Source organism: Lissotriton vulgaris, chromosome 3_1 (assembly GCF_964263255.1).
Source record: "Lissotriton vulgaris chromosome 3_1, aLisVul1.2, whole genome shotgun sequence".
Taxonomy (NCBI): domain Eukaryota; kingdom Metazoa; phylum Chordata; class Amphibia; order Caudata; family Salamandridae; genus Lissotriton; species Lissotriton vulgaris.
Genome location: NC_141689.1, coordinates 686,527,780 through 686,555,618, shown reverse-complemented (window position 1 = coordinate 686,555,618; position 27,839 = coordinate 686,527,780). Strand labels below are relative to the sequence as shown.

At 43.5% G+C, this 27,839-nt stretch overlaps 1 pseudogene; it reads left to right on the top strand.

Moving 5' to 3' along the window:
* The first annotated feature begins 4,319 nt into the window (after nt 1–4,319).
* LOC147726923 (actin-like protein 6A pseudogene) lies at nt 4,320–27,128 on the top strand (annotated as a pseudogene).
* The last annotated feature ends 711 nt before the right edge of the window (nt 27,129–27,839 follow it).

Genomic DNA, 27,839 nt, shown 5'->3' with positions numbered 1-27,839 from the left:
AGCAATGAGACAAGGGTGCCTGATGGGAGTTGTAATGCTGCCTGTCCACCCCCTCTCCCTGTTGAGAAGGCTACCTCCATGTGAATTTGAGCAGAAGAAGATAATAAGTTACACATGGGTCTTGGGTTAGGGGAGTGTTCCATCCTGCTCAGATGTGAGGTAAGGGGGTCTGGTGGGAGTTGTAGTGCTAGCTGTCTGTCTACATCCCCTCCCTGTTGAGATGGCTGCCTACCTGTAAGGTGAAGCAGAGCAATGAAATGGCTGCCACATCATTCTGGGTGGTGGGGGTGATCCATCCTGCTTATCTGTGAGGCAAGGGGGCCTGGTGGGAGTTGTAGTGCTTGCTGCCTGTACACATACCCCCATGGACATATTGCTATCTACCTTTGAGGTGAATCAGAGGAAGGAAATGGTAGATATGTGAGACATGTGTTGGGAAGAGAGTATTGTACATAAGTGCATTTAGGTCTAGGATGTGTAGCTTTATAGTTGTGCAGGACAGTACATGATAATGTGATGGGATACATTTGTTAGTACTTAGCAGTCTCCACTCCCCCAGCTATTCATGTGAGACTCTCTGGATGCAGGATGGCAAGCACCGTCTCTTCACATTCAGTGAATGTTAGTGGTGGAATGGGAGGGCGACCGCCAATCCTCTGAGACTCTTCATGGTTTGTGCTGGTACAGTATTTTACCCTGGTCTTTAAGTCATGCTACCTCTTCTTGATGTCACGCAGTGTGCGCAGGGTGGTCCCTACTGCATTGACTTTGTTGACTATCCTTTACCACGTTTGATTTTTTTTGACTAGTGGGGTCTGCTGGACCATGCTTCCAAACAAATGTGGTTCTACTCTAATTACCTCATCTACCATCACTGACAACTCATTGCCTCTGAATTTAGGCATTTTTTTCTGTGACATGGTGTGTGTTGTGCAAATAAGTGACAAGTGCAGGTAGGAAGGGGGTGTGGATATGTGTAAGGTGTGTGTTGGTGTGGGTGGTTGTGATGGTATGTTGTGTGATGAACACCCTCTCATTCGAAATGTGGTGTATGGCCCTTCACTTCTGGAGTTGTGCAAAGGATGATGGTCTGGGAAGGGGTTGGTATTATACGCAGCTATGTGAGTGTGTCAAAATGAGTAATGCCTGGCTGGTGTATTTTCCATGTTGACCAGGAAGTTAATTTTTTTTAAATACCTTGGGGTGTATCATTCAGGCGTGTCAGATGTGTTTTAGGGCAGCGGAGAGAACAGGTACACTTGGAGGCCTTGTTGTGTAGTTGCATTCAACCGCCATTCATCTTTTCACGCGACCGGCGTGATCGTAATGCAATGTTCGTTACGCCAGCTCCGCCATCTCATCATACTTTCACTTTCGGTCATTCCACGTGAGGATCGGGTTTTTTAATGCATTTCACAGCTTTTCTGTCCGCAGCAGTCAGAATTTATGTTTTCCTGGCATGGCGGACAATTTATTGTGAAACTAGACCACCGCAGTCGGATTTTACATTCATCACATAGTAATGTCAATGCCGGTTTTGCTGCGGAACATGCAGGCTTTTTTATTTCTGGCAGCATGGCAGTTGGAGGGCTTTTCCGTCCGCCATCGTAATGATCCCCTAAGTATTTTTAAAAAAATGACACTTAACCAAAAAGCAAGCATTAATTTAATAAAAAACAAATTATCACTAACAAATATTTTTCTCTTAACAGCTTCTACAAAATTCAACAAAAAACATCAAAGAAAACAATTCCACCAACTTAATTGCCCCAAACCTTTTTATCAATTATACACAATCTACAGTGAATATGAAGGTATTAACATACCCTTCTTATACTCACTACTCCCTAATAAACAGAACAGCACATACATAGAGCTCCTGAAAGTAGTAAAACAATACACCGACAACTACTTTCTGCAAAAGGGGGGTGCGGCTACGGCGCAAAGCAGATTGGCTGCCTGTTAAGGGAGCTCCACATGCCGGACTGTTTTACTCGGCAAATTCCACTGTTTATTCCCGCCTATGTGGCCTGAAATTAAGCACAGCAACAGAGAAACATCTCTAGCATGATCGGTGCTACTTGCAGAGTTCCTTGAGCCCTGGGGATTGTGTCTAGCCGAGCGGAGATCTAGACCAGACTTTGGAAAAGATGGCAGCTGTCTACCTCTGAGCCTGGGTGGGCGGGGTCACGGAGCGGTACGAGCGAGGGGAGCTTCTGAGTCACTGGATTGTCAGAGGTGTCGCTGTTTGGACCCCCCCCCCCAAGGACTGCACAGGAGGCAAGACAGACAGATTTGTGGGCAGTGTGGAGCGCCAATGTGTGGGGAACTCTGAGGACCGGATGCCGACAGCTGGTGCGGCAAGGCCTTCGGAGGCAACACAGCGGGATGCTGAGAGAAGGAGTGCTGGATACCTGAGAGCCCGGAGAGGTGCGGTAGGTGGAGCGGAGCCATAGACGGCATTGTGCGGGGCAAGGGGCGCTCGGCTGGGCCTGGACACCCCGGTATACTGGTGCAGACGGGGTCCGGGCGTGGCCACTTGACCCAGTCGGGCAGGGCACTGGAGGTGGGTCGGGTCCGCTGCTGCATGACGGAGCGCTTGTCTTGTCGGTGAGTCTGTGGGCGCAGAGGCGCTTTACAAGCTATCGCAGCTGTAGTCTGGCCTGCCTGGGCGGCCGGATCCATTTGTGGCGCTGTTGGTGCTCTGGGCGCACGGATTGCGGGCTGACCTGGGTTCTGCGTGTGGGCTGTGCTGCTACAAGTCCCTAGGAGAGCTGCTCTAAACTGGACTACACTGTTTATCCCAAGAGGCTCAATCAAAGGCGACCTTCTCTGAAATATATCGGAGTGGGTAGTGTGGTGCTGCTTGGTATGGACTGGTGTCATACAGTGCTGGTGCAGGAGTCGCATATATTCCGGACATTACCGCCGGATCTCTGGGTGTGGCACACTGGCATCTTGAACTGAGTATACCTAGGGCCCAATATCTGTGCTACGACACCTGCTGACTACCTGAGGGGGCTCTATCTCGCTCTGCTGGTTGAGACCTGCAGGCCCGAATAGAATACAGGGCATCTGAATGCCATCACTGATATACGGTTGGGTGCGGTAGTAATGAGTGATTTGCAGTGTCTGCTTGTCTACCCATTGGTGGTGCACTCATTCATTATGAGCAAGCCTGACATCAAGCAACCGAAATTACAGTTTGAGTCCAAGCGTAGCACTCGTGCAGCCAAGACCATGGGGGATCAGACACCGGTGCAAAATGCCCGGACACTGAGGAAATTCAGGAGGACGATACCAGATCCATCTTTCTTGAATTGCACTCAGGGTGTTCGCCTTGTGTAGGTTGAATGGGAGTTTGGGACAGAAGGGGGGAAGGGGGTGGGAACTGTTCTCAACCTAATTGTGCTCTAAAATTCTCTAAACACATCTGCAAATCCAGACCGAACCGGAACGGACACAACAGTCCGGCGGCCCACTCAAATCCAGAGGACTCAGAATAGATATAATGACTTTATTACATCATTTACATGATCATGGTCGGACGAAAATGTTGCTCATAGAGGGGTCTTTGAATGTGCTGTCAAGTGATGACGTGAATAGTTTTCTTGTTTCGCCTTGTTCTGCTGCATAATATTAGCTTTTCTAAATGGGTATATGTGGCACTCCATATGCCACCGTAATCAATGAAGGCCGTTGCATTAGTGGGTTAAATAAAGTCAGCCTGGCACCCTCACCGCATGGTGAGTGCACACTACCGTTCCCTCCCCCCTGAGAGCGGGTTTTCGCCTTGTGTAGGTTGAATGGGAGCTTGGGACAGAGTGGGGGAGGGGGGTGGGAATTGTTCTCGACCTAATTGGGAGATTAGAGTGGGTGGGTGTACAGGGAAGAGGGGCGGAATGTTGAATTGTTTTTTGTTTGTTTGATTTTTATATGATTGACATTTAAAGTGAGAGTCGAGATCTATTACTATCCTGTTTTTTGGTACAGTGTTGTTGCTTTGCTATGCTGGTTGCTCTACACATTGCACATGTTGAGACAATAGATGGGTGATCGGTAAAGGTTATTGACTTAGAATGTACGGGGCCTCCCACAAGAAAATTCGACGGATCCTATCCTATTTGTCCCGTCACGATATATTCATGTCACTCTGCTGCAGGAAACACATTTAACCAAACATACGTAGCGGGGATTGCTAGCAGATGGGCAGGTTATAGACCTACTTCCTCCTACTCTTCCTATGCCAGAGGCGTATTGATTATGATTAAGAGAGGAGTTGTGTTTACTCCGCTCCAGACACATATAGATGCGGAGGGATGCTGAGCAATGGTACAAGGGAAATTGGGGGCACCCTGGTGACTATTGTGAACATGTATGGTCCAATTGTGGATGATCCTGACTGCTTCTTGATGATGTGTGGTAAGCTGAGGGAATGGTCAGATGCAGTCATACTGTGGGGAGGAGACCTTAACACATATTTAGATCCGGAGTTGGATAAATCTAATCCAATGTCGGACCGAACCCCCAGGTTGGCTCAGACTGTGCGTAATACCATGATAGAGTTTGGACTGCGAGCTGTGCGGAGAATTCGCAATGCTTTGGTGAGTGAGTGTACCCATGCTACATCTTTAAACTATAGTTGGTCTAGGTTGTCAGATCAATACTACGTCGTCTCTTACCTTATTCTTTTGCTGAAGTTCAGAAGATGACGTAGAAGATTTTGCAGGGACGCAAGGGATCAACTTCCCTGATAACTAACCTTAGACTTGTGAATTTAGAACACTACAAAAGTAAAATTAGAAATTGGGGAGTAGGGCCAGTACTGGACATAAGTATTTCTTGCTGTCGACCTGCGAAACAACAAGTACCAAAGGATTACTCTATGATCTCTTTCTCTAAAATCCCTTTAAAAAAAAACAAAAAAAAGAAAACTCTAACTTCCACTCTATCCTTCAGTGTGTGAAAAATATGCTCCTACCTGCGAGCAGCTGTTGCTAGGTTTTCGTCCAGTATGTCTTGTCTTGTCTTAATGGTCTGTTTTGTCAGGAATTTCTGGTCTTGTTCTCTTGTCCTCTTAAAGTTATAAGGAGTTACTGAATAAAAGAAAAGAATAGTTAAAATCTTCCCCTAGGTATACAATTTGCACCTTAAGTGTTCTTCCTCTGTTTGCTAACAGATTAAAGTTAAACCTTGAATCACTTACTCTTCAATATTTTTCTAGACTTTTGTTGTTGGGTTCCAGTATTCTGAAAGAGATTAAAAATATATACACAAAGAAAAAAGCATTGCCTCTTCACATTCTTTCTAAGTTGCAGAAAATCTTTCTGACCATTTCACAGATTAAGGTTTCAAATAACACATGGTAAAAGTCTTTAAAGTTTCACATAACACATGGTAAAAGTCTTTAGTTGTCTTCCAAATATGAAAGTTCCAAAAATTGTTCCAGATGCCTTTCTTGCGAAGGGCGCCCTACTTCTTAACAAAAATAATCACTTATCTCTTCATTTGTCTTTGCAGGTTCCGTTGCTGAGAAGAAAACGAGCAGTCCAGGCTGTTTCCACCGAAGAAGATTCAGCAAAGAAAAGCAGAAGTCCAGAATCCCTCAATCAGGCAAGTCTGACATCATCTGGGGCGAGACTTCTCCAGCGCCACCTTTCCTCGAACCAAGCGGAAGGCAAAGCGTCTTCCAGAAGGCTGGGTGCGGTTTAAATGCTCAGCCGCACCCAAAACATGCGTGTGCGGCCACGTTGTCAGATTCAGAGCGCTCGGAGACACAAACGCCGAGAGACAAAGCGGAGTGCAAACTAAAGTGTTTTCAGACAAAGCGGTGTACAAACTAATTGTTCTCACATTGGTATTATATTCAGAGGCACAATATTATTTAACAATTTGGGGCCAACTTACAGAACCATGATTTTAACCATATCATTCTAGTTGAAAGCATCGAAGTTCAAGTTACATTTTAAACACACTAATAACACAGGAGTGCTGGTGCACGGGAAAGGGGTGTTTTTTTTTAGGGATTAAATAGGGAAGCGCCATTCAGTAAGTGGCGTTATAAGGGCTTCAATGAGTGTCATGACAGGTTAGACTATTGGTTGCTAGGGGAGTAGGGATCTAGTTGGGTGTCAGAGATCACTAATTTACTGTGCACGTTTTCGGACCATAGCCCGGTGCTCCTCAACATAAACATACCAACAGTGATATATCGTCCCTTCACTTGGCGACTGCGATTGGAGGCATTACTTGACACAGTATATGAGACCACAATAAGAGAAGCGGTAACACAATATTTTGAGCTTAATAAGGGATCTGTGGATAGTGCCTCTACATTATGGGAAGCCTTTAAGGTGACTATCCGGGTAGTATGTATCAGTACCGCGGCGGGCATTCTGAAAGATCTCAGGATGCAATTTGCTAGTATAGAAACTGCCCTGGGTGATTTGGAACATGCTTATATCACCACCCCCTCGGCTGATATTCTCTGTCGTATGCACGAGCTAATACGGGAGTATGACACAATTGCTGACAATGAAGTGAGATATATGTCGAGCAGACACACTGCTCGTAGATATGGCGAGGGAGGGAGACCTGGTCGCACAATGGGGAATAAAATAAGAGGCCGTCTGGAGCAACCTCATATCGACAAGATTACTGACTCGATGGGAACGGACCATTACCATCCGCTCACTATAACTGAGCAGTTTTGTGATTTTTATGCGGGGCTCTACGCATCTGGGGGGAATCTACGACATCAGAAATGGTGAGATACCTGGAGTATGTAGCGTGTGCCTGGCTGTCATACGTTCACAGGAAATACTTGCGTTTACCGATTGATGGGGAAGACATTAAGACAGCAATATTAGCTATGTTTAACGGAAAGGCGCCTGGTCCAGATGGGCTTACGATGGATTGTATAAAGCGTACGTGGACGTACCTATTGGAGATGTTTGCGGAGGCCCACGATTTCGGAAATCTGCCGCCGTCGCTTCGGAAGGCAATGATAATAACACTGCTCAAAAAAGATAAGGCTCTGGACAGATGTGATTCGTACAGACCCCTGTTGCTGATTAATATTGATGCCAAAATTCTTGCGAAAATTCTAGCCATTAAATTGCAACCGCTGATGTCATGCTTGGTGTTACCGGATCAATCGGGTTTCATACCTGACCGTTCTACATTACACAATTTGCAAATTATTTTTTCTACGTTACATGTACTGGAGCCGAGCTTGCCTGCTGCGACAGTCCTACTTGACGCAGCCAAAGCCTTCGACTCCATAGTTTGCAAATGTATGATTTCTGTGTTACGGCGCATGGGCTTTCCACCAGTGTTCATACTGTGGGTTATGCTGCTGTACACTGAGCCCTCAGCTAGAGTGCGAGTTGGAGGCCTTACTTTGAATCAATTCCCTATCAAAAGGGGCACTCGTCAGGACGGCCCCTTGTCACCGCTGCTTTTTGCTATAGCGCTTGAGCATCTGGCGTGTGTCATTAGACAGTGGCATAGAGGGACAGCTTTAAATTTTAATTATTGCCCGGTAGCCATTTCACTACATGCCGATGACATAGTACTGTTTATTCGAGAGCCATCTCGGTATCTAGCACAGCTAATATGGGAATATTGTCTGGGTCAGCCGGATATCGTGACTGGCGGTGAATTGGGAAAAGTCTCTTGTCATACCTCTGACAGAGACCATACGCCCGCCCAACATGGACTATCCACTTGAATAGTCTATTGATCCGGTTAAATATCTTGGGGTCTAGGTTCATCGTGATCCGGAAGTAGTCATGCATGAAAACTATGGTCGGGCCTGCGCTAAATTGGATAGAGCAGGTGGATTCCTGGGTGTCCCTACCATTATCACTGGCAGATCATATTGCTTTAATAAAGATGGTGGTACTTCCACAATTTTTATATCTGTTTTTGAACATCCCGATTGCTCTAACAATGGCATTCTTCACTAATCTTCGCAAGGCCCTTCTTCGACTGGTCTGGGGAGGGAAGCATTCCAGGATGAGCTGGTCAGTCCTCACTAGCGAGTATGAGCGGGGGGAATTTGGGGTCCCAGATTTTCATGTGTACTATTTAAGTGCAAAGGCTCAATATCTATACTATTGGGTGAGGCTACATGCCTACACACCGCATGTTGCAGTGGAGGAGGGAGATGTCAGTCCAATACCGCTGCATAGTATTGTTACACACGCGACCCGTGGAATCCTGAAAATCGAAATTAATGCGGTAGACATGACGATTGAGGCGTGGCAGGAGATTGGACAGTTAGCACGTAAGTTGCCTCTTTACGCACCAGCTCTGCATATAGAATACCATGCTGCACTGTCAGTGACACATGATGTGCCTTCAATGAGGCTTCTTAAAGAAGCAGGCCTTCAGCTCATGCAGGACTTGTATCGGGAGGGATTGTTCCACACACCAGACACTTCACAATATATATGCTGTTTCGATTCACGATACATAGACTTAGGCATGCAGTCAGAACGCATTATGTAACTTTTCCCCTTGAGCCTCCTATGTTGCTATCATTGCAGTTTGCACTCACGGTTTCCACCACAAGAAGCTAGTTTCCAGATTATACAGAATGTTAATGTGGTGACATACCTGCTATGGAATGCCTGCTTGCCCGCCCCGATACTAGAAAAAGACTGGAGGTACATATGCAGGTTGAAGGGGCACTTTGGTCATGAATGGGAACCTGCGGATAATTCACTTTAAGTTTATACACCAAATTTATTATACGCCAGCAAGGTTGCATCGATATGGATTACGAGACTCGGATCGCTGTGAGAGGTGTGGGCAATGTGGCGCAGACTTCATCCATCTTGTTTGGGGATGTAGCAAAGTGGCTGAGTATTGGGTACTAGTAGTATGAGATCTTAGGGATATGACTGGGCTAGAACTGCAGTGTATCCCGACTGTCTGTTTGCTATGTTGTGTTCCGCAGTTAAAGGGTATGTGTGGCAGATTTGTAAGGCTGGCACTGCTTCTGGCGAAACGTAGGGTGGCTATTACGTGGGGTGGCAGACATCCGCCGAAGGTTGATAACTGGCTCAAAGATCTTATATAGTGCAAAGATAATTTTGAAACTTATGCAGAAGAATTGCCGACAACTTCGCGGCCAAAAGATATATGGGAGCCCCTGCGACAGTTCCTCTAGAGAAGGGCTGCTGAAGCTGAGCGGAGTAACTCTGACTAGTCAGAGGGATTGAGCACCAGCTGACCGGTGTGTGCAGTATAGGTGTAACGATACGCATCATTACTTGAGATTTGATACAACTCCATACTATCGATTAGGCACATTAGGGATATGTTTATTTTTTCTTATTGGTTTTTCATTTATTTGCTCATTTTGTTTTTTATTATTGTCATTATTGTTGTAATCGCTGCACTATGGACTCCTATATCCGTTTATATGCGATAGAATTGTATAAATGTGCACAATTTTGGTTTTCGGTATTGTTTTCCTTCATATTATGTATATTTTTGGATTGTAAAAAGAAAATTCAATAAACTACTTTCTGCAAAAAATCATCATTGATTTTGAACAATCAATGATTCAATACATTTTAAAATGATACCCACACACTGCAATACAATGTTTCTACTACCAATGTAAAAGAGTATCTGGAGGCACCTACAAAAATCTACTTTAAGCATAGACTACGCGACCAATAGCAACTTCGCCTACCAAATAAAAAAATTAATAATACTGGCTTGTGTACCAACACTCAAGTAGAAAACCTTTACAACCTACTTCTTGAAAGCACCTTCTATCAGGTAAATGAAACTAAACTAACTACATTCCTAGTTTACTTAGAAGATACTTGGGTGGGAAGGTTTCATAGTTCAGAGTAGCGTAGGCAACTCACATTCCAAATACCTTGGTGGAACGTATATAACAATACTTTAGCTCAAAAAGCAAAAACAAACAATGCAGTGGAAGTATGGCACAATGCTTTCCAAGCCACAATTGGAAGAGGACAACCAACCCTACAACAAGTTATAGAAGCTATTAAAAAAGAACAAAGCTATCACGAGTTCAGACTAGAGCAACCCCTAACAAAAATCAGCCCTAAACTAAGTAAACAGACTAAAATGATATATGAATATCTACAACATAAAACTAGACTATTTGTAAACATTAAAGGTCTAGAATACTTAGATATGATAGCTAAATCTATACTGTAAACAACAACAATTCTAAAAACCATAAACATATAAAACTTCAAAACATGTAATCAACATAATTCTACTCTTATTTTAAATTAATAAATATATCTGTCATTTAAAATTAAAAATATAACACAAATATATATGACATCTTATAATTATTAAATAAAAAATAATACAAATAAATCATTGTAAAATAAAACATTTCCCACCGATAATAATTAAAAATAACTTACAGTAATGTAGCACTAGATGGTCCGAGAAATCCAGTAAATCCATAGAAGATACATCAAAAAACAAATGCATTAAAAAAGGGAACCCCAATAAAATGCAAAAGTACAACTGTTGAAAAGTGATCCAACAATGCAATCCTCTCAATAACAAAATCCTCAACAACCCAAAAATTAGAAGAAAAAAAATGCAACAATTGAACTGTAGAAAATAGGCTCCAACGACGAAATCCTCTCAATAACGAAACCCTCAAAAAAACAAAAAATTGTTAAAAAAATGCCCAACAACCCAAAAAATAAGAGGAAATGTAAAAAATCTTGGGGCATATTATCAAGGCAGGAGAAATGAAATTATCGCCGCTTTTGCGGCTCTTTACGGCTGCAAATCAGAGATAATTTCATCGCCCTATTAGCAAACTGTCGCTAACATCAGATAGCGACAGCTTTTAGGTGATAGCGAGCGGTTTGGGGCCCGCTTTGCATGTCAGCCCTATTTATCGCTAATGATATGCAAAGTGGGCGTACCCAAACCAGTTAGCCACTGAAAGCAGTCGCTAACGTCGCTATCGCCTATTAGCAAGGCTGGCGTAGTGATAAAAAAATTTGTGCTAAGCGGAAATATCGCTAAAAACTAATGCCTGCTCAGACCAGTTCTTAGCCATTTAAGCCAATGGGAGGTGGATATTCTGGCTAAGACCATATTGGCGATGATGCGTCAATATAGCTGGTTTTCCAGTGATATTCATGCATTTTTACCGCTATCGCTGGTTATTTTATAGCATTGGAGATAAACGTTGCTAATAGCACGTTATCTCTGCAATAAAATCCAGCGATGCTTGGCGATAAAAAAAATGTCGCTAAGCTTCTTTAGCGATAAATATCACTAGTTGTTGATAATATGCCCTCTTGTTTGAAATAAAAAAAGAAAATATTTTTTCTAAAAAAAAAGAGTTGAGACCTCCCTCCCTTCACAATTAGGACAACCTGTAAAAAGAAATTAGAGAACACCCACCCACAATAACACATAAAATCCCACAAACATTACCATTAACAATAAAGGCAAAATAACACAATTAAACAACACATAACTAACACTACATAACACTCTACTCTAATCCAACACTATGGCAAACATGTAAAACATTAAAATACCATACAACACATAACTACACCAAAAATGAATGAACAAGCTTCTCACAAACATAACTATACTACTACTAACTCACCCTACCATAAAACTGACTTAAAAGTTAAATAAAAAACAAACTTACCTTAAGCGAGGAAGTGCAGCTCCCAACCGCAAAGTTCCATCTTCCAAAATGACCTGAAAACAAAAGAGATAGATACAAAAGTGAGGAAAATAGAAAGAAACGGCAGAGTAATAAAAATGAAAATAATACTTACTCCAAAAATAATGTATATTTTTCTATATTTTACAAAAAAAGTTCCATAAATATGTAAGAAATTGGAAAATATATAATAAATATTATACTTAAAAAAAAAGCAAAAAATTTAATGTTTAATATATATTAAAATTTATGTTTTTTTCATGTACTGTAAGTTTACCAAAAACATTAAAAAATATATGTGAAAAATACATTTGTATATTGTTTAATATATTAAATATTATTTGAATGAAAATAATATTCAATATACTAAATAAAATATACTAAATATATCTAAAATACATATTATATAATAGTATTTAAAAATAAAAATGTATTAATAAAATGTTTGAAAAAAATAAGATTTTACTTTTTGTCATAAAATGTAATAAACAATGAAAGTCAACTTGTTTAAAATTAACAAACTATTAATATATTTACTTCACAATTACTTGACCATACATTTTATTAACAATATATGTTACAACTAGTGTTAATTTTCAAAATATAAATAAAAAATATAAGTCAATATATGTCAAAAACATTGTTAATTTTCCAAAAATGTACATTAAAAATATTGTTCACTATCCGACTGTACATAAAAAATGTATATTAGAAATATATTATCCTTTGTAATAAATTTTGAACATCAAAACACCTGAATAATGTTTTTATTAATTTTAAAAAATGCATAACAAATGCAAATGAGAACAAATAAACTGAAAAAGAAATGTGCAACTAATACAAATGTTTAAAAAACTAACTAACATACATCTCCTTTCTTATTGAAATTTAGATACAAAATAAAAATAAAAAAACAATAAACAATAAAAATATACTATACCTAAATCCTAAACCAACAAAACTCAGGGAAATTGCTGGATAATGACACTAATTAAATTACTATTCAAGCTTCAAAGCAAACAAAACTCATGGAAAGTGTTGGATAATAAACGTAATTAAATTACTATTCCAACTCCAAAACAGACAACAATCTGTGAAAGTGCTGGATAATAAAAATAATTAAATTAATATTCCAACTACAAAACAATAAAAAATCAAGGAAAGTGCTGGATAATAAACCTAATTAAATTAATATTCCAACTCCAAAACAAACAAAACTCAGGAAAAGTGCGGTATAATAAAACATTACAAATTAATATTCCAACTCTAAAACTAGAAATACTCAAAGAAAATGCTGAAGAATGAAATATAATACATAACTATTACAATTCAAAATGTATAATCAATAAAATACATTTTATAACATTTATATTTATAATACATTTTACATTTGATAAATGTATATCATTTTTTGACTGTGTTGTTTTTTATAAATAAATTAAAATAAATATGTACTCATAAATAAAAATAACCTCAATATTTTTCCCAATTAAAATTTAATTTCTACTTTAAAAAATTATTCTTTAACAACATTTAATAACTACTGACTACCCTTATTCCCTAAAAAAGTAAACATCACACTATTACATTTTCTCAAAAAAATAAAAAAGTTCAAGATTTTACAAATACAATTTTCAAATTACTCACCACCCTAATTCACTAGAAACACAACAACCCACTACAAAAACTTTACAGATGTACAAAAATATTTTATACACATTACACAGGTGCTCAGGTTTGTGCCAGCATGGTAATAATATTATTATTACATCTTGCAGAGCGCTCAACTATCTAATAATGGCTTTCCGATGCTGGACAAAGGTAGGGCAGAACGACGCGTCAGAACTCCCAGGTTTTTAGGTTCTTGCAGAATACAGTCAGAGAGATGCTGCCTCTCAGAGATTCATTTAGGGAATTCCACACCTTGGTATAGTGTCTACGGTCTACCATCATGGGCCTGTTTTTGTTGCCTGCAAGGTCTGTAAAGATGAAACATATAACTCAGAATTGTGTGAGCTAATGCCCAAGCTTTACAGAGAACAAGTCTCAAACAGTGTGCAAGGATTGCCTCTTACTGTTTCTGACTTGTGTCTAATGTTCATGAATTAATTAGGCCCATCATGATAGGATGTAACAAACCAAAAGAGGGAAAATAGGATGCAAAACTTCAAACAGAGAGCCCTGATATTCATATATTTGTTACTTGAAAGACTATTCGGGGTCTATTAGGATGGCGGTCGCAAAATCACTCTGACCGCCATGGTAGCGTAAACCAACTGGTGGTCCTATTAGGATCAACTGCCACAAAATTCGGTACAATACCACAAGAGACCACCGCTAGTGGGTGAAGCAGGTGAAAATCCAACCACAGAGAAAACTCACAAAACCGCAGTCAGTGACAGCGGAACGATCCACTGTTTCCGACCGCGGCGATCGTAAACAGTGATGAATGGAAGAGCCGGCGGAAGGGCAGTTGCATAGCCACCACAGTGGAAGCTCTGTGACAAATATGGCGGTCAACCAAAAAAACACACAGCAAGGCCACCAAGTGCACACATCAAGCTAGTTCTGCCCCCAAAAACACCTAACACACCCCAATGATACACCCCGATGGCAACCTCAAACATACAAATCCCTGGACAACCCACATAGCCCACCTGACAGCAATACTCCATTTTGACACACCCACTAGCGGAGTATAAAACCAGTCCCTTCCCTCACCTGAATCCTTTGCATTACTCCTGCCCCAAAGGTACCAAACCCTGCAGCACATTGGATAGGTAAAACACCACACATCTCACCAGCACAACAACACACACATACACCACCTACACCACCCGCACCTCCCTCACAATTGCACCTCCAACCATTTGCACATCACACACCATGGCACAAAAGAAAATGCCCAAATTCACTGACAATGAGTTGTCAGTCATGGTAGATGAGATAATCAGAGTAGAACCACAATTGTTTGGTACCCTGGTCAACAGACACCATCAGCCATCAGAGAACAAATGTGGACAAGGATAGTCAACAAGGTCAATTCAGTAGGGACTGTCCTGCACAACAAGAAGGAGATCATAAAGCAGTGGCTTGACCTCACGAGCAAGGTGAAAGAGAAGAATAACAAGAACCATCATTTGGCTCAGATGACTGGCGGAAGCCCTCCCATTCCACCAAGAACTTTCCTTGCACAGGAGGAGAAGGTGCTTGTTATACTGCATCCAGAGAGTCTCATAGAAATACCCGGATGAGAGCAGGCTGGTAAGTTCAAACAGATGTATATGATTACACTTCTATGTACTGTCTCGCACAACTACAAAGCTACACCTCCTAGGTCCAATCCCATCCAACTGCACAACAATACCCAACACAGGCCTCACAGATATAACATTCACCCCATTTGATTCACCCCAAAGGTAGTCAGCTACATTCCCAGGGCTGAATGTGTACAGGCAGCCAGCACTACAACTTCCACTGGGCCCCGTTCCACAGCTCAGAAAGCTGTTGCACTCCCCCCCACCCAGAATCATGTGGCAGCCATTGTATGGTTCTCCTTCACCTAACAGGTAGGTAGCCATCTTCCCAGTGATGGCTGCTGGAGGGTAGGAGTTCTGCACTACAACTCCCACCATCCCCCCTGTCCCACCCCTGAGCAGGATGGAACACTCCCCCCACCCAGAAGCATGCGGCAGCCATTGTATGGCTCATATTCACCTAACAGGTAGGTGGCCATCTTCCCTGGGAGTGCTGTTTGGGGGTGGGAGTCCTGTACTACAAATTCCACCAGCCCGCCTGACCCCCCATGAGCAAGATGAAGCACACAAACACACACCCAGAAGCATGTGACAGCCATTGTATCACAACAAACAAACTTACACGTAGGTAGCCATCTTCACCTGGAGGGCTGTGCAGGGGTGGGAAGCCTGCAATGCAACTCTCACCAGCCCCCTGTCCCACCCCTGAGCAGGATCGAACACCACCCAGAAGCATGTAGCAGCCATTGTATGGTTCACCCTCACCTAACAGGTAGATGGCCCTCTTCCCAGGGTGGGCTGTTTCAGGGTGGAAGGCCTGCACTACAACTCCCACTCGGCCCCCTGTCACACCCCTGAGCAGGATTCACCTCTCAAATCAAGGGTGCGGCCCACAAGAGCAAAGAAATGTCTTAAGTTGTCAAGGACTTTTCATCCCCCAGTGCAGTGAGCATGCCGTTCACTCCCACTTATGTTTGGGGTCATCAGATGGCTAGCTATTTGCATGATAAGATCTGTTTGATATGCCAATCTTTTGTTTCTACGGACACAGTTAAAATTGATGAGGCGTGGGGTGCTGACCCCTGCCCTCTGGGGTTGGTTATCCAATTTTCCCCCATTTCCTTAGGAAAATCCCTTGAAATCATGGCAACACTGAAGTCGGGCGCCCCTTCAGAACCATGTCCCGTACAAATTCTGATAAACATTGCAGAGACTTTAAATCCTGTAGTTAATTTAGTTCTGAATACCTCACTCCAAAAGGGTACGGTACCTATCTGTTGGAAAAAGGAAAAATTATTCCACTGTTAAAGAAATCAACGGGTGATCCTGCAGTCGCTTCCAACTATAGGCCCATATCTCTGCTGCCTTTTTTCTCAAAAGTTCTTGAAAAGTATATTAATTTAGTCCTAACTAAATATGTGTAAGTGAACCATGTTCCCCATGATAGTCAGTTGGGCTTCAGAGCCTCCCTCAGTACTGAAACAGTGCTACTGGAAGACTCAGAAATCATAAAAACACAGTTGGGGCAAAGGGGGTACAGCTGTGGTGCTATTACTGGACTTGTCTCAGGCCTTTGATACCGTGCCCATGAACGGCTCCTGCGAAGGTTGATGGAGTGTGGTATCGGGGGCATGGTATACAAATGGTTTGGCTCCTGTCTGAACGAGTGGCAGCATGAAATCTGGTCCCCTTCCCTGTCAGCCACAGTTACAACTATGAAGGTGGGAGTCCCACAGGGTGCAATTTTGAGCCCAACGCTCTTTAACATTTATATGGCCCCCCCTTGCTCTCCTAGCAGAATTGCACAGTGCGAAGATTATTTCTTATGCCGATGATATGCAACTGGTGTTCACGTGTGACAAAGGGACTAACTTCAGAGGGAGTGAGATTAACAGATGTTTGACGGAGTTCTTTTCTTGGATGCGACTCAACCAACTAAAGTGGAACCCGGAAAAATCTGAAATGATCTTTTTTGGTTGCCCTCCATGTGACGATTGGAGCCAATGGTGGTCCAGTACATGCCTCCTCCCTCTGCTCCATTTAGTACCGTAAAGAACTTGGGAGTTAAATTGAATGCTAATTTAGCGATGAAGACTCAAATTCAAACCCTTGCTGACACATGTTTTGGTCTGCAAAAATGGTAAAAAACGTTCTTTCTCTGCTACTGGTTGAATACCGTAAGTTGGACTATGTTAATCTCCTGTATCTGGAATATCTACTCAATCAGGCTGCAGGTTGTTCAGAACGCCGTGCCCAGAGCTATACTTATATTGAATTACAGAATGCATATGTCACCCCACCTGAAGACACTGCACTGGCTTCCTGTCAGAAAGAGGATTCAGTTTAAGGCTCTAGTGCTGGCCTATCGAACATTCAATGGTAAGGGTGCCATTTATCTGAGGACGATCCCACACTACGAACCCCAAAGGGTCTTGAGGTTCTCAGGGTACTCCTTCACGTTTATCCCTGAATTTGCCCGTTCTTGTGCAGGAGGCCACTCCTTTCAGATTTTAGCGCACGTCTGTGGACCGATCTGCCTTTGCATCTTTGACAGTTCCAAGACTTGCTGGTTTTTAGGAGACAATTTAAAACTTGGTTGGTACAGCAATAGTACTCCGGTAGGCAAGGTTGAGCTCATCTTGTTTGCGGTTTCTGGTGGTTTAGCGCTGGGACACTCTATGGGAGTAGCTGTGCGCTTTACAAAACCCCATTTTCATTTCATTACAACGGAAGTTATTACAACAACTTGCTCTGGGGGTGCTCTAAACTAAGGAATAGTATAATTTAGTATTCAAACACCTCCCCTACTGATGCACACACTGGAGTTGGAACAGTAAATTATACTATTCCTAAGTCCAGCGTGCCCCATAGAGCAAGTTGTTGTAATGACTTGCGTTGTAATGGTACTGCGATGCAACAATGTGTTCGTTGTAACAACTGTGTTGTAATAGCATGCGTTGTAATCGCATGCGTTGTAGTCGCATGCAATGTAAAAAGCTATACTTCATGGACACTGGGACACCCATATTATACAATTTAAAAAAAAAGAACTCCATAATACCCTGTGAGGGCTTTCTAAATGTATGTTTTAGACTGGTTGTGTCTGTAGAAGGGGCAGGAGAACCACCAATCCTTTATTTTAATGAAGGGGTTGCAGTAAGTGTAGCAGCCCCATAGCAACATTAAAAAATCAGTAAGTCTCCTCGGTCATTAAATCCATAGCCTCAGGAAAGCTTATCATAATATTTTAAAGAACTACTGGCTGGAACATTATGCTCTTCAGATGGAGTGCAGAGCCCCGTGTGGTTGGTTCTATGACTGCAGTTTGTAGCTTGAAAAATATTTTAAAAGATTATGGGGCACATTACGATAACGGTAAACAGGACCGACCACCACAAGTGCGGCGGTCCCACTATGACAATTAGGATGCCCCCGCCACCCTGGTGGTAGCTTACTGCATATTATGCATTGTGGGGGGCGGTACTTTTAGCAGCACCCGTCGCAATGCACAAAATGCATGTTGTGCATTGGCTTGCACAACGTGACAGGCACCGTGCGGTGCCTGCCACCTTGTGTATGCCAATGAAGGGGGCACCATAGGTATCCCCCAAGTACACGCCCATCAACCCAACAGCCTGGGGGACCGCAATGGGCCCCCAATATCAAAGACCACCTGCCTTTCCATGGCGGCTATATCCCCATGCATCCTAATATGGATGGCGGTGCCTTGCAGGCACCGCCACCATATTATCTGCCTTTTCCACCCAGCCGGCAATCTGACCGGCAGAAAAGAGGTGGACAGTCTTTCCATCCGCTGCAGTGCCCCTCGCTATACTAATATGGCAGGGGGTGTCACATCGACATTTGGCGGGCGGATCGCCACCGCCAGGCTGGCTGTGATCGTAATAGGCCCCCTAGTGTTAATTTAAAAATAAAGATTTGTAAATATTACTTGACAATTGGTTTTATTAAGCATTGGATTGCGTTACCTAATTAAATATGCATCCATTTTAATTATTGCCCAAATCCCGACAAGGACAATGCATGCTCTTTATATTTGTTGATTTGCTGATCTTCATAATGCCAATACGCTCACTTTTATATTGTGGTGTTCTGACCCTTTGGCAAAGTCAGTAGCTCGGCCTTACTTAAAATGACACCCTTTATATTCAGCCATGCTCATCTGTAGGAGTTTGGGTGCTAACCCTGCGCCCACCTCCACACTGCACATGGCTTTTGCGCAACATGGGATTGGGCACCAGCAAGGTTTGGGCAAGAGAGGAAGTGTGCAATGTTGATTGCCTACCCACGGGGGGTTGGATGCTGTGCCTGTTGTCAACCCCCCTCCATTCCAGCCCAAAGACCATGCACAGCATCTGTTGGTGTTATGTATGGTAATAAAGTATTACTTTATGTTAAAACAACTAAAAATTCTCTGAACAAAGGTTAAAGTGACATTATAATTTGGTATGGTAATAATATCATTCCTTTGCATTAAAATAAAACCCTTAGAAATTCACTGAAATAGAAAGGTTAAAGGGGTGAAAATGTTAGTGAAATCATAACATTTTAACTGAAGAAACACACTAAAATTCACCAGTTATAGATATCTCAAGTAATTGTAAGTCATCCCCTAAAGTAACTAATATTCGTGCCCTCTCCATGCATTGCTAATTACCTCCCATATTACATCACTCTGATTTTGGTAATAACTTGACTGCAACATCTGAAATTACATAATTGATGACATGACTGTGCATGTTGAAGGCATGAGATAAATATAACTGGCTCATTTAAATGGTTTTGTTATTTTTAAATCAGTATATTTTAACTGATATTTTCACCTAACTATAACATCCCTTTAAGCTCTAGAGTTAGATGTGAAATGCTGTTTAGTTAAAATAATATTTGTTATATTGCATCATATATTTTAAAATAGTTATTGCAACCTAATTCAGTTACCGATCTGATTTTGATTCATTGTTTTATTCTGATTAGTATTTTAAATTAGCTTTAAACATATTTAGAAATAAAAAGTAATAAAACATGAGTATTTGCATTATAGCAAGACTATGGGGCCCATTAGGATGTCGGGCGGATTGCCTCCGCCAGGGTATTGGTGGCCACCGCCACCCTGGCGGAGGCAATCCGCCCGACATCCTTCCCTGCATTCCCCCCCGCCATATTACGATGGCGGAGGGGACTGCAGCGGTGAGAAAGACCGCCCGCCTGTTTTCCGCCCCGGTCGCATAGCGGCCAGGGCGGAAAAGGGAGAACATGGTGGCGGTGTCTATCAGACACCGCCAGCCATATTAGAATAGGCATTTGTCAATGCCTTTACGTGGCGGCAATGCCGCCATGGAAAGGCATGCGGTGTTCACTCGGGGGGGCCCCTGTGGGCCCCCAGAGTGACGGGCAAAGGGGGGTGGCACACGGGGGGGTACCGTGCGGTGCCTGTCACCTCGGTTATGCAAATGCGTGCATTTGTTTTGAACATTGTGGCGGGCGGTGCAGTGAGCATCGCCCGCCACAATATTAACTTGAGGAATGGGCCCGCCACTGAGACGGGCGCATCCTAATGCCATTGTCGGGACCCCCGCCCTTTAGGCGGGCGGTCCCGATCTCCGTTAGGGTGGCGGGCGGACTGTTTCCGCCCGCCATCCTAATGGACCCCTATATGTTGATTTTTATTTCTGTGTTTTTAAAGCAGGGTTCGTGATACAGAGTCCAGCTATAGTAGCCATGAACTGTTAGTAAAGTGTTTTACTTTTAATGTTAGGAGTTCATGCATTTGCTTGGCTTGTTTGGAGACTTTTGGTTTGAGTTTGATTAGGATTGTTCCATTCTCAGCTCTTAGTAGCTTTGTTATTTTGTAAATATTTCTAGGAATTGTAGGATGGCTTCTACCAAGCTTTCCTTCAGAGTAATTGTGCTGGCCATCCACTGTGTTATTTGTTTTTGTTTCTTGGGACATGGTTCTGTCATAGACGTTCCACTGAGGAATAGGATCTGTGGCTTCAAACAACCCATTAGTGGAGCTAGTTTTGTTTCATGTTGTTGGTAACAGGGCGATAGGGGGAACAATTGGCGTATCATAAAACGTAATGACTTCTGTTACAGGTACATATGCTAAAGTTATTTGCTCTTTTATTAGTTGTCCACTTTGTAAGTTAGCTACATATTCTATGATTAAGGTGGCTTTGTGTAAGTGTCTCCACACGCTCTGGTTAAAGTGATAGTAGCACACCTGAATTGTAGTATGTGGGTAGACTTTAAGTATGGTCAAAATAATTGCCTATTTAAAATCTGTGATTAGCAGTTGTGAAAAAAAAATCTATGATTAATTTTTGTAGGTGGCTAGGTCCTGTAGGCTCATGGAGGTCTCCCCTGTCTGTCTGGGTTAAGATGCTCTAACTGGTCCTGGGAGCTGACATCCCTGTGCAGGGTAGCCTGCTCAGGGCAAGTCTAACTAGCATCATACTCTGACCAATTATGCCCACTTGGTCTGTTTAGGGATTGACTAACCTTTGATATTGTTGTACGCAAGAGCTTTGGCTCCACCTGGACTGTCTGACTCATGGGTCTGCCTTTTAATGGAGGCCACTGTGCAAAGTGAAGGCCAAGAAACCGGGCAGCCTATGTCCCCAGATGTCTGGCCAGGGTGGAGAGAGTTGAGTAGTTTTAGTCCCAGATGACACCTGGGGGTCCGTCCACCACACTGTTCTCTCTTCCACCCAGTGCACTTCTGTAGCAGCTCAGAAAAACCATTCCATGGAGTGTCCCATATTTTGAGACCAGTTATCCTGACACCCAGACCAGAAATCCTGAGTCTTGCTTAGGCTGCACCTCGGTCTGCCTCGCACTGTCACTGTGAAGCAGGCTGGACCAACCGGTGCCCATGTGATTACCCTGTATGCCCCAGCCTCCTGCAAGCAGAGAGGGGCTCCAACAGCAGGGTCCCAAGGTAAACAAAGTTTGGCCTGGGATAGGCACATAGTTCCCTCCCCCTCCTGTCCAGCAGATGCAGCTACCTGGTTGATTCTTCCAATAGCATATCCTTGTTTCAAAGATTAAGCAATACACATCAAAGTACACACAGCCATCATGGTTGTCTGAAATAATAAATCTAAACCCATATTTGAAAAGTGCAATTTATTACCCCTCAGGGTATCCAAGGGCTGGGGCCTATTGGGGAGATAAAATGAGCTATTGACCATAGTTACATGATGCTGAGCTGCTGCCAGCGATCGAACGGTTAGCCCCGCAATCCAGAGTAAGGCGCTCTGACCACTGAGTCACTCTTCTACACTTAAGATTAATCTAAACATGTTTAAGTACACAATGCTGATGCAGTAAAACTACGAATGGCTCCTTAAATCATTTATGAATTGTTTGATCGCTCCTTCGGTTACTTGGACATCTGCTGTTTTTGCAGAGCTAACAGATGTACACAAGCACACGTATGTATCAAACCAAGACCAATCTGGGCCGGCCTTGCCACTTTGGTTAAACTAGATGGCCTCAGGCCCATCATATGACTTAGTGATGGGGACGACACATTCGGATGTCTGCCCTTTTGAACTTTAAATGGCACTTCCTTTGGCCACCATGGTGACCATGGGTAATGTGCAATCAGGGTTCAATTCCGGAGAGATGGCTTGAGAAACAGCACCCACATCCAATTAAGGAAGCAGGTATGAAAATTACCAACTCCAGACTTGTATGTAGTAAAGAAAAATTACAATACAGGTGTCTTTTGAAGCCCTGTAATTGGAATAAGTACACTTTAAATCCTGAGGATTCAATGGAGTGCAAATCTGGTGTGAACAGCATACTAATTTGAACTCAAAATGCATATGTTAGAGTTGTAGCAGTTAAAAAGCTTGTAGTTGGATTTTGGGATTGACACAGCAGTCTCCATCAAGGGGGTGATGAGAGGTAAGGGCTGGCCTGTGAATGATTAGGGTTTTCAAAGCAGGCTAGTCACCTGAAAAATGTAATAGGACTTTCATTCTATTTTGTTAGTTTGTGGAAATGGGCCCTGATTAAGAGGGACAACCAGTGGCATTCATATTGTACCAGTAGACATGACATTTTTTGAACAGCGTAATTTTAACCAAAGCAACAGCATTTCTAAATAATGTTTTCATTAATCAAGAGCTGAAGGTTCGAAGACGATCAGATACTGTTGTAGTTCTGACCATGTGCAATGCTAAATAGCGATTGGGCAGCATAATTCCAATGACTCACTGACAATGTTCCCTCTAATTTTTTTCCTCTGTGTGCGGCAGTTTAGGGTCTCTGTGCGCTGCAGCCATGGCTATGTGCGCCAGAAACCAGGCCGCGCGTGTGTGCAGCACCAAATAACCCTCCAAACTTTTATCTTTTGTAAGTGCCTTCTCTTACTGACTTCTCACATAACCCTTTTTTAGGTCTTGTGACCTGCGTTGCACTGCGCAGCAATGCTTGCACAGGTCGAGAGACCTCTAGTAAGGGGGGAAAAAACGGGGTTTGGATAGCTGCCCTAAGAATCGCACACGCTTGTGTGTGTGCTTTTCTTTTTCTGGGCAGCTATTGGCCTTTGTGTGCGTCTTTTAATGAAAGACTACTTGCAACAGGCCACAAGCAGGCGCATTGCTCCGCCCATGGCATATTGGTGTCTATTACGCACTTCAATAGGCCATGGCTCGCAGTGGCGCGCGCACCACTCACAGGCTTTTTCTTTTTTTTAATCCGCTTTCCTTACAGCTGTGCGCTGGTTTTACAAATGGCTGGCTCTCTGCCACTCCCGGGCCCCCAAGAGCGCTGTCTCCAAATCTTTGGGCAACCCAGACCAGGGATTGTCCTGTAGGAACAAGCTTCGTTACCCTGGCGTGGCTGTAGCCCAGAGGGAGAAGACACTGCAGACACGCCGCGGCCCGACCCCACAAGGCAGGTCAGGGAACTGTCCACAGCCACCGGAGTAGCGCCGCCATTCACTTGCCCATCGAAGTATGCACCTCCGGCAGAGTCAGGCAGGTCAGTGCCTCCATCAAGGGCCCATCAACTCCCGCGACCAGGCCGTCCCCGGCCCCCTCTGCTCCGGTCTTCAGCCCTGCCCTCCATCGGCCATGAAATAACGGCCCGGGGGCAGCTCAGACATTATGTAGGTTCCGGCTTGGCTTATTGCTAGCCCCCACTCACACCCCCCAGAGGTCTCCACCAGCTTCAGGCGGGGAAGGTAGGAAAGGCGGCGCACCTTCCGGTGGCAGAACCACCCCACAGCAGGTCCACTCTGTTATCTGCACCTCTCGAGCCTCTGCCCACAGGCTTCAGGGCTGGAGCACCTCAGCTGCGCGCCCCACTGCTGTTCCCTTTCCACGTCGACCTTCAGTCTGTAAGGCCGCTCACCACCCCGTCGCCGCTGCAATGCTTCTAGGACGAATCCAGCTGCAGTCGGTTAGACAGGGTGTCAAGGGCGTCGGCCAGGGCCTGAGAAGCTAAGGGTGAGTCCATTAATGAACTGATGATGCCAAAGTACATTATAACAGGATAGCAAAAGTCTGTTGAATGTTAGTCTTTATTCACCTGTTAGCTTATCTTTTTTCTGTCTCAGGGATATCTGTAAGTTTACTTCTACTGTTCTTGAGTGGTCATGTGTGTTTCTCTGCATGCCTGAACACCGGGGATACTGTGCCATTGAATAACATTATAAAATGTATTTTCAGATATGTGTTTAGATTTAATGGGCTCCCTGAGTTAACAGTTAACCTTATTGCCTTTCCATTTCATGATCTAACATATTGATCCTTGAGATGTGTACGAATGGCACATGCATCTGTACTGGCATGTATATACACATTTATAATCTTATGACCTGGTGTATGTGCTCTGAAAGACACACTTTTGAGGACATGCTACAAAATATAGTGTCAAATGTCTCTAGTTAAAACTAAAAACCTGTGGAGTATGGCTTTGACTGACTTCACATGGCCCAGTATTCAGTGCACCCCAAATGCCCAGGTGTGAGAATACCGAGGCCAATTCTACTGTGTGAGGGAATGCACCTTGTGAAAACACTGGCTGTTCAGAATGGAGCCTAAGGTTAGAGGGTCTGGGGTGTATGAAACGCTCACTCTAGCAGCCCCTGAGCCTGCCCCTACTCTCCTGACTTCGCACTTCCTCGCTTGCATTTACTGCCTGCTAATTGCAGGCAGTATATGTGAGCAGAATAGTCCTCAATATTGGGGAAAACCTGTAGCTTTGATCCGATAGTTGCATGCCCTCTACTTTATTCTCAAATCCACAGACTAAATATAACAATTTACTGACATTGACGGACAGATACCCACCGTAATTGTTATTTTTTGCCCCCAAATTTCCTCAAGTAGTTTCTGGGCAACTGTAATGTGCTCCACCCATAGAAGTCTTACTGTGTGCGATCATGGTGACATAAAAGTATAATGTAATCTGACAATGTGAAAGTGGAGCTGTGCAAAGTCGTGAAGTTCATTGGTGTGTAATTTGGCTTTATTTAAATTAAAAAAAAAAGACAATGGAGCTTTCTCAACAGTGCACTGCTGCGGGCTGATTGTGGTCCATTGAGTTAATATTCAATGCTCTACTTTGTGCTGGTGGTGGTAGTGAGAAGCAGGAGGAGGTGGAGGAGGAGCGGCTGCAGTCAAGGGAAGTGTGTGTGCAGCTCGAACATGAGCGTATGGAGGTGATGAGGTTGGGGCTTTGGTGTTTGATGTTGGGTCCTACACTGTGCGAGCAGTCTATGCTGGGGAGGACTGCCCAAAGGTTGACTTTCCCACTGCAATTGGAGTGGTGTTGGACAGGTAAGATTGAAGCACACAAATGGAAATAGATGGAGACAAAAGCAAGCCAGGAGGGCCTACGTACTTCATAGATACAAACACTCTTCGGGTTCCGAGGGAGAACATGGAGGTCATCTCACCCCTAAAGAAAGGAATGATTGGACGATTGGGACAGTTATCAAGCAATATTAGACCATACGTACAAGACTCATGTAAAATCTGAAGCAAGCTTACATCCTGTCCTGATGTCAGAGGCACCGTGGAATACCCGAGCAAAGCGGGAAAAGCTGACAGAGCTAATGTTCGAGCATTACAATATCCCAGCTTGCTTTTGTGAAAAACAGCAGTAATTACAGCATTTGCTAATGGCCGATCTACAGGGTGGATTTTGGATAGTGGTTCCACGCACACCACTGCCATTCCAGTACACAATGGATATGTTCTTCAGCAAGGAATTGTAAAATCTCCGCTAGCGGGTGATTTCATAACTATGCAGTGCAGAGAGCTGTTCCAAGAAATGAACGTAGAACTAATTCCTCCCTACATGATTGCATCAAAGGAGGCTGTTCGTGAGGGATCACCAGCAAATTGGAATAGAAAGGAGAAGCTTCCACAAGCGACGCGATCGTGGCATAATTATATGTGTAATTGTGTGATACAGGACTTTCAAGCATCTGCCCTTCAAGTTTCAGATTCAACATATGATGAACAAGTGGCTGTACAGATGCCAACAGTTCATTACGACTTTCCTAATGGTTATAACTGTGACTTTGGAGCAGAACGTCTAAAGATTCCTGAAGGATTATTTGATCCATCCAATGTAAAGGGCTTGTCTGGGAATACCATGCTGGGAGTTAGCCATGTTGTTACCACAAGTGTTGGCATGTGTGACATTGATATCAGACCAAGTCTATATGGAAGTGTGATTGTAGCCGGCGGAATCACTCTAATACAAGGTTTTACAGATAGATTGACTAGAGAACTCTCTCAGAAACCTCCTCCGAGCATGCGGTTGAAGTTAATAGCAAACAACACAGCAGTAGAACGACGGTTCAGTTCTTGGATTGGTGGTTCAATTTTGGCTTCTCTGGGTACCTTACAGCAGATGTGTATCTCGAAGCAGGAATATGAAGAGGGAGGAAAGCAATGTGTTGAGCGAAAATGTCCCTAAAAAGTGATTGAAAGCACCACTACCTTCACCCAGCGCTTCTTTTTGAGACCGTGATGATCTTCTAGTTTTAGCAGACTAAGGAACATAATTAACTTTTTTGTAGGAAATGTGATTTTTGCAGAATTCAATTTACGATTGTAACATTCATATGGGTGTTCCTTTGTATTGGAACCGAAAAGGGGTGCATGCCACTTCAGCCACTGCAAAGCAATAAATCTTACAATACTTTTGGGGAAAAAAAAAGTTATATTCAATGTTCATTGCAGCCGTGTGCGCTGCAATTAACATTGAATACTAACTCAAAGGCCCACAATCAGCCCCCCAGCCGTGCACAAATTAAGAAAAGAAAAGCACAGTGTCAAACAGGGCCTGTGCTAAAGCACACGTCGTTTTTGAAACTCGGTTTTTCTGTTCTTAACAGTGCACAGCTGCGGGGCTGATTGTGGGCCTTTGAATTAGTATTCAATGTTAATTGCAGCGCACACGGGCTGCAATTAACATTGAATATTAACTCAATGGCCCACAATCAGCCCCGCAGTGGTGTACTGAAAGGAAAGGAATGCAGCAAGTGCAAGGGCCATTTGCACGTGAACGCACCTTCCAAAACCCACTTATCTGCCACTCCGTCGTGATCTTCTTGTCTCCAGCAAACAGAAAATGCCGGGTTTTCGCACCGCTCGCATTTTAAAAGCGGCGGCGCGAACAGTCTCAGGATGTGCGCGCTAAATAATGAGCACTGCGCGCTTGGGGAGCCTTCAATGCGCGCGCGCCCTGGCGCTCAGGTTATTGGGAACAGTGCTCACTGAGTAGATTCTGGGAAAATACAGTCTTTGGGTTTCAGAGGAGAGTATAACTGCAGAGCTGGCACTTAAAGGGATCGAGCCCTGGGTTGAGCCCTGGCT